The 13,822-nt window shown below is 39.0% G+C and overlaps 1 protein-coding gene across 1 annotated transcript in view; it reads left to right on the top strand.

Annotated features, from left to right (window-relative positions):
* MSRA (methionine sulfoxide reductase A) overlaps positions 1-13,822 on the top strand; it is a gene marked incomplete at its 3' end in the record, with an annotated part of 260,139 nt that overhangs the window by 147,292 nt on the left and 99,025 nt on the right. The window lies entirely within an intron of this gene.

Here is a 13,822-nt window from a genome sequence, read left to right as displayed (position 1 = left end):
TCTTTGGGTAGACACCCAAAGAAGCAACACGGATGGAGCTGGAAGCTATTATCTTAAGTGAAGGAACTCAGACACAGAAAACCAAATGACACAGGTTCTCACTTCCATGTGAGAGCTAAACAATGCGTCTTCATGGACACAAAGATAGAAATAATAGACACTGGAGACATCAAAAGTGGGGAGAGGGGCAACTGTTTAAAAACCATCTGTAGGTCTATGGCCATACCACCTTGAAGGCACCCAGTATCTGATCTTGGAACCTAAGCATGGTCGGGCCTGGTTCGTACTTGGATTGGGCATACTGGGCATACTGTATGCTGCAGGCTTAAGAAACAAACAAACAAACACCTATCGGGTACAATGTTTACTGTTTGTGGAATGGGGACACCAGAAACCCATTCCCCACTGGTGTGCAATATGCCCATGCCCATGAAATAAACATGCTCTTACCCCAGAAACTTCACAAAAAGATTCTCGCCTATTACCCATTTATGGTTTTAAGGAAAGACAGAGAAAGGTTGAAGGTGCATGTGATGCAGAACTACCTGGAAGAGATGATGAGGAAGGGACCCGAGATGGGCCGACCGCAAGGAGCCAGCTGTTGTCCTCCAGCTGGGACAAGAGAGGAAAGAGGATATGCATGACGAGGAAACTGGATTGGGACAAGTAAAAGGGGAACACAGAGGTGACTCCCAGCCTTCCTGGCAAAGGCCTAGGGAGAGTGGTGATGCACTGACAGCAAATGGAGACATCGGAAGATGCTAGCTTGGTTGTCAGTTTGGTGTTAGCAATACTGCGCCTCAGGGGTCAGGGAGCCTTCCGGGAGGAGGTCCCCAGCAGGGAACTGGAAATCTCTCCTTGCGATGTGCTCTTCGTGGATGGTCCAAGCTTAGCCTTCTTGAATTAAGAGCCATTTTCAGATGCATACTATGTCATTTGAACTATCTAGAAAAAGACTGCCGTAGAAGTGCGAAAAGCAAAGCACAAAGTGTATACTTTACGGCAAGCTAAAACAGGCGAAGTGATTTGGATACATTGAACTGTCAGCAGCTGTGGAGGAGCTGGGGAAAAGCACACAACCCCAGAGCGGGATGGCAGGGCCTCTCTTGCTGTGCAGTCTAACTTTCCAGGAGAGTGGTGGTGGAGGCCGCCCTGGAGATCGCTGTGAGCGTGGCTGTGTTCTGCGTGGAATCTAACAGAGGGGCGAAGAGCGGGAAGAGAGGGAGTGTCTGGACAAGACGCTGAAGGAACATGCGGTGACTGCACACATCCTCATGGGAGCCCGGCCTCCCTGTTGGTTTCCACTCTGACAAGACAGGCTGCTCTTCCCACCCCATCTGTCGTCAGAGGGCTTGTTATTTCGTGGCACCCCTGGCCGGCAGGGGTGGCAAATGGGGTATGCTAGTCAGCAGAGAATGAGGGGTGCTAGCTAGCAGAACTTGCTTTAGCCGATTTGTGTAGTGAAGCCATGAGGACACAGCGCGTCTGGAAGAATGCCAAAGCTGTGGGGGTCAGCCTCTCACCTCTTTTTAGAAAAAGAACATTTGGCTGGGCTCAGTGGCTCAGCCTGTAATCCTGTGCCTTTGGGAGGCTGAGGTGAGTGGATTGCCTGAGTCCGTGGGTTCGAGACCCGCCTGGGCAACTTAGTGAGACCTCATCTCTACAATAAATCAAAAATCAGCCGGGCGTGGTAGTGCATGCCTGTAATTCCGGCTACTCGGAAGGCTGAGGCGGAAGGATTGCCAGAGCCCAGCAGGTCGAGGCTGCGGTGGCCAGGAGCGGCCACTGCCCTCCAGTCTGGGTGACAGAGTGAGACTCCAACTCAAAGAAAAGAAAAAGAGCATTTTAACAACCACAGTCACAGATCTTTACTGGTCAGATTGAAAATTGCAGTGTCAATGTGTTTTGGAAAAGGGCTTTAGGAAAATTTGAACTTTAAATTTCCTCCTGAAGATTTCAAATGAGTATCACGAATCTCGAGGGAGAATACAATAGTTTCCATAAGTAGAAAAACTTCTGTAGACACAGATATTCATGAGAAGTGACAATAAAAATGTTGACTTGAAATGCAGGAATATTAATGAACAACTCCAAATTTTAAAAAAATACATCAGGACTTTAAGAAAGTTATTCTTAAGTAATGATTTTAAAAAAATGATTGTGCCAAAAATGTAAATCTGATACAGTGACACAGTCATAATTTTGGTATGTCATTTAAGCCTCTTGGGTGCTGAAATCATGGCATAAGTTTAAATATTTTTCCCTTCAATTAAAAACTTTCTTCCTACAGAATGTAGATGTCTTTCAGAAGTTCCTGGGGGAGGAGTGGTGTTAGTGACAGGTAAATTCATTGCATCTGTGAATGTCAAAGACCAGTTCTCAGACCACTTTCAGCAGCATCACCTTGGGATAAAATATTCTCTCAAGAACAATTTAGACATGTTCTATAAAATACACCTCTTATGCTTTAAACCAGGTCCTCTGGGGTGCCCCTGTTTCTTGTTGTAGCCACTGCCACAGCAACTAGTACTGAAAGCTCTGACTACCTTCACAAAAGTGCAGCTTGTGTGATTCTCGCTTCTTGCCTCCTGCCCAAGGTGACATATCCATGTGTGTGCAACTGCGAAAAGCAAGTTTGCAAACCCAAATTCCAAAATATGTGAATAAGCTAACGCTAAGCACAAAACCAGCAATATTAGTAAAGGAACTTATAAATTAACTGACGAAATTAATTTTTGGGTGCAAATGGAAAAACATTTTAAAATCTATATGTATAGGATGTTCAAAGCAATAAATGAAGAAATAACAGAAAATAGGCAAAATAAAACAAAAACACTAATTATAAAACTTGTAATTAAAAAATAACTACTGAAATAATTTCAGAGATGGAACTTTTAGATTGAATCCACTTGAGGGACTTAATTCATAGTTCTAGTGAATAGTTCTGATGCAACCAGAGCAGGAAACATAGGAATCAATTAATCAATTAGTTAGCAGTTAAATGAAACGAAGGCTAAATTGAGATCCCCCAACAGATATGCAAAAGGAATTCCAGAGAAATAGAATGGCAGGAACAGTGGAGAAGTAATACTTGAGTTAATAGCTGACAATTTTTTTTAGAACTGAAGAAAAATATGAATCATCATATCAAAAGTATATTTTAAGCCCTAAGCAAGATAAGTAAAAATTAATGAGACCTGTATTATCACAATTAAGCCCCAGAATATTAAGAATAATGAAAGAAATTTTAAAAATTATGGCAAGTAAAGGCAACTGACTTATAAAGGAATGACTGTTATGCTGACGGCAGATTTATCAGGGTCAAGAAACACGAGAAGACAATGGAGTAACATCTTCAAAGTACTGATGAAATCTTGAAATTTATACCCTGCTAAACTTTCATTCAGTAGTAAGAACAAAATAGAAACACTTCAGACATAGAAAGACTTAAGAGATTTTTAGCTCATAGACACTTACTAAAAGACTTAAAAAACATACTTTAGCAAGACAAATAATTAATGTAAAGTTAAAGCATGAAGTGTAGCAAACAATAATGGGTTCCAAAATGATTAAAAATGTTGATCACTGAATCAACTGCCAGAAAAAATAACCATTTGTGTGTGTGCACTGGAAAAAAAAAAAACTTTTTAGAGTATGGTAATGAGATAGGGATGTGTTCAGTGTGAAGGGCCTTGAACTTGAGAGGATAGAAATACTGTGTACTTCCGACTTGGTTAGGAAAACATAATAGTGAAGTGCGTACAAATATGTAAGAGCAAACACTAAAAGAACAAAATACATTTTTTTGGTCTCCAAATTGTCAGCAGTGGCCAGAGAGAAGGAAGTCAGAAAAGACTAACAGAAGATAGAACATGAGGGGGAAAAAAATCAAAGCAAGAGGATAGTAAGTAGAAAATACAAAATGAAGTTATGGAAAGAAGTTCAAATATCTGAGTAAATAATTATAATTAGAGTAAATATGTTAAAATCACTAATAAAAGGCAACAATTGTCAAATTGGCCAGAAACCAAACTCCTATTATGCTGCTTATAAGAAAAACATCAAAAACATTACATATAGAAACGTTAAAAATTAAAAATGGGAAAAGATTTGCCAGATATATCTATACAAAGGAAGGTAATGTGATGATCTTAATATTAGAAACAAATAATTTAAGAGCAAAAGGCTTTAATAGGATCAAAAAGAGATAATAAAACAGTAGCAAAAGGAAAAAATACCAAGAAGATAAAGTGTATATGCTAATAGCTTAGCCTAGAACTATATAAAACAAAAACATACAGAACTAAAAGGGAAATTGAAAAATTTGCAACCATAGAAGGAAATTGTAATTAAATCTCTAAGAATCAGATAACTCAATCTGCCATACAATTAAGCAGATGTAGATGATTTAAATAATGAAGTGACACACTTGTATATAAACGTTTGTAAAACTGTACTCAAAAAAATATAGAGAAAAATGTTATATTTTGCAAGTACACATGGAACATTTACAAAAAAGACCATATGGTAAGTTATAAAATAAGTCTCAACAAATTTCAAAAGAATATAATAAAGACTACATTCTCTAACACAATATAATAAAGTTGGAAATCAAGATAAAAAGTATAACAAACAGATCATATGTTTGAAAATAAAAATGTATACTTTTAAATAACTCATGGGTTAAGAAGGAAACACAATGGAAATTATATTAGAAAAGGATGACAAAGTAGCTAAATGTTGGCTTGTATCTAAAGCAAACCATAGAGGTAAATGAGTAGCCTTAAGTACATGCATTAGAAAGGAAGAACATTTAAAAATAAATAAGCCAGCCGGGCTCGGTGGCTCAACCTGTAATCCCGCGCCTTTGGGAGGCTGAGGTGAGTGGATTGCCTGAGCCTGCAGGTTCGAGACCCGCCTGGGCAACTTGGCGAGACCTCATCTCTACAATAAATCAAAATCAGCCGGGCATGGTAGCGCGTGCCTGTAGTTCCAGCTACTTGGAAGGCTGAAGCGGAAGGATCGCCGGAGCCCAGCAGGTCAAGGCTGCAGTGGCCGGGAGCGGCCACTGCACTCCAGTCTGGGTGACAGAGTGAGACGCCAACTCAAAATAAATAAATAAATAAATAAGCCAATAATGTGAATCAAGAAGGTAGGAAACAGACTAAAAGCAAACTGCAAAACAAGATAGTAGAAGGGAAATTGCAGAAATAGAAAACAAAAAGTTAATAAAGAGGATCAGTGAAACCCAAGGTTTGTTCTGCGAGGAAAACCTCTAGAAACAGAAAGAGAAATAGGCAAATCTGAATAAGTAACAATGAAACAAAGCCTCCCATTTCTCCCTTCCTTTTTCCCAAAGAAATAAGGTCCAAGTGGTTCAGGAAATTTTATTGTAACTTCAGGAAACAAATAATCCTTTTCCAACACAATGCTATATAGGGGCAAAAAGTGAAAGAAAGATGAACCAATCCATTTTATGAAGCCAATGTAACCATCATTCCAGTTCTGGACAACGACAGTACAAGAAAATAAGATGATAACAAATCTTGCTTTTGAACATAAATGAAAAAATCTGAAATAAAATAGCACAAGTAATTCAGTGTTAAAATGCATTATGAGTAGGTAAGATTTATTAAAAGATGGCTCCAAAAAATCTATTAATGTAATATAGTACCTTAAAGGATTAAAGGAGGGAGACCATATGATCATCTCAAAAGAATGCAGGCATTGCTAATATTCAAAACTCATGCATGATAAAAAGCTCTTCTAAGAATGCAAGGAAATTTTCTCAACCTGATAAAGGGAATCTTCTAAAAACCTACAGTAAACCCCACACTTATTGGAGTCTTCTCACTAATATTAAGATGAGGCAAAGAGTCTCACCATTATTATATAGCATTGTATGGAAAGTCTAGGTCAATGTAATGGAATGAGATAAAGGAAGAGGAATGATAATTGGATAGAGAGATTTAAAAAAACCTGTCATTTGTATAAGGCAGATGTTTTACATATGAAATCAAAGAGAAGCTGGAGACAAACCATTAGAACCCATAAGAGAATTCTCTACATTTTCTGGCTAAATGGAAAGCATTCTTAAATCAATGGTGTTTTCAGACATCAACAGTAAGCAATAAAAAAGCAAAATAGAAAAAATAGTATTTATAACAATAGCACAAATCATAGGGCAATAAAAGTAAATCTAATAAAAATGTATAAAACTTTTCTGGGGAAAATTATAACATAGTATTTAAGTACATCCAAGAAGACTTGGCTAAATGGAGAGCTGTATTAAGTCCATTGACAAGAAGACTCAATATTATTAATATAACAAAATATTTTTAAATTAAGCTGTAAGTTCAATGTAATTCTCACTAGATATATAAAAGAGAATTTTATGGAATTTGACAAGCTGATATTAAACTAAATTTGAAACAGTAATGGGCCAAGAATAGCAAAGAACATTTTGAAGTATAAGGTAAGAAGACATACTCTGCTAGGTATTATGACTCATTAAAACCAGAGTGATTACAGCCTTCATCTTTCCTTGCAAATCTGCTCCATCCACAGAGTTCTCCACTCAAGCCAGTCATCTTAGAGTCAGCATTAACTCTCTTTTTCTCAAACCCTATGTCCAATCTGTCAGGAAATCCTTTTGGCTCTGTCTTCAAAATATATCCAGAATCTGATCACGACTCATGACCGCCTCTGCTACCACCTGGTCTCTTCCACCATTGTCTCTCACATGGATCACAGCTACAGTTTGCTTCTTGCTTCTGTGCTTGGTCTACTCCAGTCTGTTCCCAGCCAAGGACGGCCAGAGTGATCTTGTAAAACAAAAGTTTTGTCATCTCTGCACCTGCTCAAAACTCAACAATGGCTATCCATCTCACTCGGTAAAATTCAAAGTCCTCGATGATCCCATAAGGCCCTATACAATCTGGCTCACACTCAAGTGTCCCACAGCTTCCTCCTTGAGTTCGCTCTACTCAAGCCACACTGGTTTCCTTCCTGCTTCTTAAACATAGCAGGCACCTTCTAGGTGCCTTTGTAGGACTGTTTCCTCTGCCCATTGCCTGGATATTTGAAACGGTGACTGCCTCTCTGCTTTCACTGGCCCACCTTGAGCATCTTATTTTAAAAGGTGCCTTCTCAGACCTCGTGATCTCTCTGACTTGCTCTGTTTTTCTTTTCTTAATAGCTCTATTTACCTTCTAACTTATTACCTCATCTACCTGTGTTTCTTAGTGTTTATTATCTTTCTCAACTTGGGTATATACACTGAAGAAGGTAGAATGTTGTCTGTTTAGTTCATTTATGTATCCTAAGTGTTTAGAGCACTTCCTGCTATTTAGTAGGTCCTGAATAAATATGTGTTGAATACATGCATGAAAAAACAGTATAGTATTTGTGCAGGAATAGATGAATGAATGGAACCTCATAGAGAGCCCGGCAACTGGACCACTCATAATGATGTATGATAGAGATGACATTCGAAATGAGTGAGAGAAATAATGGATTATTTAATAAATAATGATTTATTTGGTTTATGTGGTTATTGGCGTAGAAAAAAATAAATCAAATCCCTACCTCACACCCTACAGAAAAATTATTTCCAGAGGGACGAGCAACCTAAAATGAAGAGTAAAACCTTCAAGCTTCTGAGACTATAGGATATTTTCTTTATAAACTTTATGTATAGAAGGAATTCTTATAAAAGGCATAAAAAACACAGATGATAAAGGAAAAGATAGAGAAATTTAGCCACATTAGAATTTAAAACATCTGTATGACAATGGACATCATAAATGAAGGAAAAATGTAAATCAGACATGAGATGATATCTGCGAACATATAACTGGCAAAAACATTAGTATTCAGAACATAAAAGTTGTAGAAAATCAACAAGAATAAGATGGCTACCTAATATTAATGGAAAAATGGACAAAGGCAATTTGCAAATGATCAGACACAAATGACCAATATACAATATGAAAAGATGCTCAACCTTGCTGATGATTAGCTAGGGTATGTGACCACAATGTGATGTCACACAAAACCCATCTAATTGGTAAGTTTTTATATAACATCCAACACCAAATGTTTGCTAGGCTGTGGCACAACAGAGCTCTCAAATGCTGCTTGTGAGACACTTACACCTGGAAACTCTTTTCATCTACTTATTTCTGTTTAATAAGGAGCCCAGAGTACCCAGGCAACAGCTATAGCATATAACTCAATGGACTCTTGCTATGTTCCTTAAGGAACATGTACCCTTTTGAGAACCAGGACCTCTAACGTTAGAGTCAAGAGTTGTGGGGACAAGAAGCACAAAGTCCCCTGATGGGCGATTGAGATGGTTAATGGAGCCAATGCTGTTTCCACCCCTTGCTCTCCAAACACGTTCATTCATTTGTATTCTCCTTTTGGGACACACGGTGCACCAATATCTTTGGGGCCTCTAATTCAGTGCATATTCAGTAACCTGAAGGAGGGCACCCAACCTCACAGGGTATGATCTCTGAATTGGTGCTGCAGCTGTGCCTTGGGGCCATCCCAATGCTTTTCAGGATGGTAGCTTCTGGTGGTACCATGTAATAAAGTAGATGGAAACAGTGGTCATGGACCCACTGCTGCATCCTCTGTACTGTACAGTGAGTCACCTGGTTTGCAGTGATGTTACTTGTAAAAGAAGTTGGCTGAGACCCTGAAGCCAGGGCAGTCAGACCCATCCCAGGAATACATGTCTGTTAGTGTGAGAACATGCCACTTCAGCATGGAAGGGGCCCAGTGTTGTCTCTTTGCCACCTTGTGGTTGGTCGATCCCCTCGAGGAATGGTGCTATCTAAGGCACGTGGTGATAGTCTCTGCTGCTGGCAGATTGGACGTTTGGTAGTGGGAGTAGCTAGGTGAACCTTGATGAGTGGAAGCCCAGGTGTTGGGCCCATGAGTAACCTCTGTCTCTGCTCCTGTGGCCTCTTTGTTCCTGAGTTCATCATGCCAGTACTGGGCAGCCAATGAAAGAGGCTGGCTGATAGACATCAGCCAGGGCATTTTCTTTCCTTTGTTGATTAGTGCCTCTTCCATGGCCGATGCCCTCTGGCCAGCATTAATGTGTGGTACAAAGACCTTCACATGCATACTCGCTTCCACTATGTGCCTCTCCCTCAGATATCCTTGTTCCTGATCTTCCAGTCTTTTTTATTTCTGTCCCGTGACTTGCCAACCGAGCCACTTGCTAACTGTCCTTGAGTCTGCATATGTCCTAAACTTGGGCTATTTCCATACGAAGTGGACAATGGGTATGTTGCCCGAAGGAACCGGTCGTGGGGTTTTTCCTTTACTTGCTTGTGTATGATTCCGGATGTACAATTTTTTTTTTAATGATGGGTGGTAGTTGCACCCACTTGACCTTATGATTTGGTGGGTCTGACAGGACTTAGGAAAATTTCAGCACCATGGTCCCTTGGGGACCTATGGTTGAGCACTCTGCAGTGAGCATCACCAGTGCTCAGGTCATGGTCTTGAAATGCCTTTTCCCATTTAATGAAATCAGGCTTCTTGGAGAAATAGTTAATTTTGGCTCTGGGGTAGCAAATGTACAAGATGAGGCTGGGGCATCTTGTCAAACCAGAGAGCAAGGCAGCTATCAGAGATGTCTGAGGACATTCCAAAGGAACTCAGAAACCAATTTGAAAAAGTTCTTACTGGCCAAATATATGATCACGGGAGCTTACACAAGAGCATTAATTCAAGCTAACAAATATGTTTATGTGAATAAGTTTATAACGATATTTTAAAAGCTAACCGGTCATCCTTGGAGAGGGCATGTTCATTATCTTGAAGATGCTATGTAAACGGACATAAGCAAGCATTTCTCTTCCTTTTCCTTTATGAATTGTACCCCTGAGTAACAAAGTAGTCGCTGAGGGGAAGCTTTTCATTATAAGATGTGAAGACAAAGTGATAGAATTAGAAGATCACCATTTTGGGATGCTTGAGGAATTAGCACATGTAAGCATTGAGCATCCGTGGATGACAGAAAGGAAACAATTAGGCGTTATGTGCTTCCTAATCAAGTAACATAGCTCCATCACCTCTAGTTTTGCCAAAGGATCAAGTCTGAGTCTGATCAAGCTTCTGAATCCAGCTGTCAGGAAGTTTTCCTTCAAGGACAGAGGAACAAGTGGAACTGCACCATAAGAATGCAATTCCCCAAATCCATACTGTGGGAAGCTGTGCAGGTCAACTAGCCCATGTTCTTCAATGAATACATTCGAAGGAAAATAAATGGAGAGGGGGCTTGTTGATTAAAATAACTTGAAGACATATCAAGTTTGAAAAAAATGCACAAGACATAATGATGTCGTGTATTAATGTCATGGACACTTGAATGGCATGAGAAGCACAGGAAGTGATTACTATAAAGATCAGACAGTGATTCTTTTGCAGGGAAGGAGTCTGCTGGGATTGGAGTGTGATGCACGGAGGGCCTTCTGGGATGAGCGGAAAGTTTCTATGTCTTGACCTGGTGGTGTCTGTGCTTCATTTTATAACAAAGGCTAAACGTATAAAATACTTTAAAGAAAATTGTGCATACCATATTTTATTTGCCGATATTCGTGTTGATTACCAGACTATGGAAATGTATGAGTCATTCTGACACAAGTAAGCCTGTTTTCTTTGTTTAAACAATACTCAAAACACATACTCAAAACCAAATACTAGAATGCTTAGGTTAGAATAGAATACGAGCAGCCCCTAGGTGAAATGTTGCTTTGTGGAGGGGTTTTATCCTCCTAACAGCCTCCATCCTAAGTCAAGTTCCTCTCCAGAGATGTGGACAATGATCAAACCCCAGGCCCTGAGGCATCGTTACGGCCACACATGGCATGCCAGGCCTTTGCCCATCCTCCTCTCACTGGCGTTATTTCTTGATCCCTATTAAACATCAAAAGAGGATGAAATGTCTCTCCACTTCCAGCCAATGTTTTGCTCGGTTTGGCCAAGAATATTTTAAGTTTTGAAATCTGGGGCCTCTGGCATGAGACTGTAGACAAAGATCAGGACAGGCTGGCTGCTAAAATGGCCTGGCACGAGCCTTGTGCGTGGAATGTTGAGAGGTGGTGGTGCTCTTGGGTACTGTCACTGTTAGTCATTGTGCGACACGATAAATTCAACATACTCCATGAGTCCCGAGGACTTCTGAGCCTCAGGAGTGGCCTGCCTTCAGTCTGTCCCACAGCACGGCATCTGGTGGCCTTGCGGCCATGCAATGCCCAGGAAAGCTGTCTGGCTCACCGTTTGCCTGCGCTTCTGCAAAGATTTCCTGTCATCGCTCCCTCATCCTGGGGAATGCAGCGAAGTAAAATTAATCGTGAATCCTTTTGCCAGAGACCCAGGGGTACTTACATTTTATAGATACTCAGTGAATATTTATTTATAACCAGTAGCAGCAAGCAATTCACTTGTAAACAGGAAAAGTGGTATAGCGGGGTATGACTCAAATAATGCATATGCTTATGTTATTTTCTTGAAGTTTTTGCTTTTCTTTAAAAATATATGCATTTTTCATTTTTAAAGTAATAGGAATCTATTACAGAAAAATTTGAAAATGAAAAAATAATTTAAAATTGTCATCACTGTAATACAGTCATGGCTAAAACTTTAGCATATTTCCTTCCAGTCTATTTTGGTGTGAATTTTTTATCATTATAATAAAAACATGCATATAATTATGTTTCTCCCTTTTAATTTAGCCTTAGATAATTACGATATAATCATATATATATTTCCATGTTGCAGCATTATCATAACAGTACTTTTTTTTTTAACTGCATTGAATTTTATTGTTTGGTTCTAGCATATTTTTAAACTGTTAACCTATTTTCAGTTAGTAAGTTTCCTCACACATTTTAGCAAACAGAATGTTTTTGTGTAATGTATAACTTTTTGCACATTGCTTTTTGGGTTTTGTTGTTGTTTTGAGTTTTTAAAGTAGAGTATCAAGAATTTCAGTAAACTTCTAATTTTTTGTTCGGCTCTGTCATCAAATCTAGCAAACCTAGTGACTGTAGGAGTCACAGGCACTTATTAATTTGCCAAGTGTCCTACCCAAGACTTCAGTCATAGGTGACGTTATAAAGCCAACACACACTTGAGTGAGGCAAATAATCTTGCTTATGTATACAAATAGGTCATAGACTAGCAGTTGTGCCTGGCAATGTAGAAACTTATGGTAGAAAGTGGGGGCTCTTTAGCTGGAGTTTAAGGAAGTGCAAGACAATATTTCCGATGTGATTATGTGCATTCTTCTGGGGAGACGGGCCATGATTTTCCTCAGATGTTCAAAGGGACCCAGTAACTACTGGTATAAACACAACGCTCGCTGGTTGAATGGAATGCTGTTTTCTGACTTCGTTTTCTTGTTGTCACTGTTCCCTCCTCTGCATCCCTTCTACACCCCCTCATTCATTATATTCAGAAATAGAACTCAGAAAAGCTAGGTGAGCTGTGATTGATCACATGCAAATTTATGTTGATTTTTTAAAAAAAATTTAAAAACTGAACACATGTGAAATTGTTAATTGGAAGTAGTATATCAATCTATGTTGATTCTAGAAATTTTCCCATTAAAATTCATCATTTAATGCTACCCTTCTTTCTTAAAATATATTTCATAAGAAGCATGACCAGGAAGCCGATCATTATTAAACTTCTATTGAGTTATGAATTGAGTGTAGAAATTATTCATAAAATAATTATCCTTTTACTGTGTCATTTGAAAACATGTAAATTTACTAATTCCATTAAATTTAAGATTTTCTACTATACTGAGATACCACCTAACTCCAGTCAGAATGGCCATCATCAATAACTCAAAAAATAACAGTTGCTAGAGAGGATGTGGTGAAAAGGAACACTTCTGCACTGTTGGTGGGAGGATCAACTAGTATGGCCTCTGTGGAAAACAGTGTGATGATTCCTAAATGTTCTAAAAATTGACCTTCCAAATGACCCCACAATCCCCCTACTGGGAATATACCCGGAAGAACTCAAATCACTCTATAAAAAAGATACCTGCACATGTACGTTTATTGCAGCATTGTTCACAATAGCAAGAGCATGGAGCCAACCATGCTACCCATCAAAAGATGACTGGATTAAAAAAAATGTGGCACGTATATGCAATGGAATATTATGCAGCCATAAAGAAGAACAAAATCATGAACTTTGCAGCAACCTGGATGGACTTAGAGTCTATGATACTGAGTGATCTGTCACAGAAACAAAGAACTGAGTGAACAACTATTGTAATACTATAAGAAAAGGATTGACAGTAGCAGAAACTGCAGGGGTGTGGGGTGTTGGGGAGGTGGGATTGGCAGTAGTGGGAAACTGCCTGGGGAACGGGGTCACACCTCATCCACAAGTGTACCTGCACAGTGAATATTTGTATACCTAACCCTGAATTGTACCCCACAATTTTAAAATAAAAAATTTAAAGGTAAATAAAAAGATTTTCTTAGGTTTTTCACAGCTAGCGCAAACAGACATTCTATGCAAAACATCTTATATAAAATTATTTATCAATGTTAAGAACTCTCCTTTTTTCTTAATTTTTATTTTAAAGATGTGGAGCACAATTCAGGGTTAGATATACCATTGGTCATTGTACAGGTAAAGTTTGGGCCTCACTTTGAGAACTCTTCTTCATTACAAGATAAACTCTCAGTTATTTTTGATTCCCACATGACAGGAGAAGCTTCTCTTTTCTAGTCTAACAGGTACTGTAATGTGTAATGACCTCTTTGTTTTGGATAAT

The sequence above is a fragment of the Carlito syrichta genome, unplaced genomic scaffold, assembly GCF_000164805.1.
Source record: "Carlito syrichta isolate Samal-C Ts95f unplaced genomic scaffold, Tarsius_syrichta-2.0.1 Scaffold305281, whole genome shotgun sequence".
NCBI classification, from domain to species: domain Eukaryota; kingdom Metazoa; phylum Chordata; class Mammalia; order Primates; family Tarsiidae; genus Carlito; species Carlito syrichta.
The sequence above is the reverse complement of the archived record's forward strand: the minus strand, read 5'-3'. Positions and strand labels throughout refer to the sequence as shown.